Consider the following 1,955-nt stretch of genomic DNA (forward strand, 5'->3'; position numbering starts at 1 on the left):
AAATATTCAATTTTCCCATGCAAACCTAAAAGTTCAAATTTACTCATGTAAACGTAACTTAAAAATTCTACAAAAAATCATGGATGAGTTTTAGACAAAAACGAAGCATTTTAGACCGGGTTTGAGAAATTAAAAAATGAACCCAAATCGACTCAGACTATTAATAAATGAACAAATTTTAACATTTTTCGATGCCGTAAAAAACTTTACCCAGTATGACAGATAAACTTAATGATATCACTTAAAATTTTTTTACTGGTTTAATGATCATATTCCAAAAATGTTGAAGCAAAAATATTCTTCGAACAATCACCAATTTTTGTTAAATAAATATTTTTATAATTCAGCTACCTGCATGATTGTTTTGCATCACGCATTTGTCGATATTGAAATTTCATTCCTTCAAACGTTATTTTTATGATTTCAGCTAGAAGAATTTTTTGTAGTATTTTTTACCCCCAAATGTATGCAATATCCTTATGTTCAGAAAAAGTATTAAAATTAGTTACAACAGAACTAGAAATTACTGCAATTGGTGTTTTTATGCGTAATTGCTTTTATAGTAGCAAACATTTACAAAATTTAAAAAAAACTATGCATTTACATACATTTTCATTAGATTTTTTAAAATTAAAAGCAAAGTTTGTTGCAAGTCCCCCCTTTTTCTAAATAAAGTGAAAATCGCATGTTTTTTTTAAATTAAAGATAACTGAAGAAACCAATAATTTTTCTGACTACGCCAGTTTAATGTCCCACTAACCTTAAAATTTTTGTTTCATAAAAGGTTTGATTATCTGTGGACGTGACCATTGAAGTTGAAAAGTGTTGCATGGGGAGAAGTTTAAAAAACTGAGGAATCATATGACGTTCTGATTTTTTTATTGCTGTAAATTTTCCTACGTTTCTGATAGCATACGTTTAGACGATTCTGATAGCATACGAAGTTTCGATTCTATTAACAAAACAGTTAAGAGGGTCCCTATGACCTTAACCTGCTAATTTTGTAAAGTTTTTTTCAGGAACCTTTTGAAAATTTCTTGCTTTTCAGAAGAATATTTTGATAACGTTGATTTTAACCCAGTAGGAAAGTTGAAGACATCGCTTGTTTATTGGTCTTGTCTTAACAGTTAAAACTTAATCAATTATTCCATTAGTTTACAATAAGATTTTTAAGCCTTCCATCACCACCCGGTGGCAGGTATCAGGTATCAGAAAAGGGGTAGGCTTGATAGCGGCACGTTATCCAAACAAACGGGAAAATTGTGCCTAGCCTTTTTTTTTATAGATTTCATCATATACCTGAGAAACCTGAAAACCATAAAAGGATTAGAAAACAAATAAATATTAAGGGCATAAAGCCGATCCACGTAGGGATTTTGAAGCATTGAAGCTTATAACCACTTTGGATGAAAAATGACAGATTGTTATATTAGTTTAAATTCTTAGAATTAGATACACTTATAACAGGATAGGCGAGAGTACATAAAAGCTTTCTAGCAAACGAAAAACAGGTATATATGAGCAAAAAAGAATCACACATTATTGATTCACTTCTACAAAATTCAGGAGATTTGATTTTACAATGATCAGAACATGTTCTAACCAAGATGCTACAACGATGGCAAATAAACGATTTTATAATGGCAAAGTTGGCATTTAGCCTATCCACATAGAGATTTTTAAGCAATGAAGCTTTTTTTTAAACATAATATTGGAAATAAGGACTTTTTTAAACTTACTTTGTTAAATTCTTACATACATTAAAGAAATGTAGTCGGGCAAAAGAGGGACATATACACACTAAGTGGAAGGAAAATATAGGTACTGTTCTGGAACGAACGGGTCACCCTGAACCACCCTAACGAAGAAAATGGCCCAGTAGCAACATGGCGATGCTGCGCGCATTAACGGTTGTGATGCGCGCCAAAATCATCGGCTTTTCCTCGGTAACGAAG

This window comes from Uranotaenia lowii, chromosome 2 (assembly GCF_029784155.1).
Source record: "Uranotaenia lowii strain MFRU-FL chromosome 2, ASM2978415v1, whole genome shotgun sequence".
Lineage (NCBI taxonomy): Eukaryota > Metazoa > Arthropoda > Insecta > Diptera > Culicidae > Uranotaenia > Uranotaenia lowii.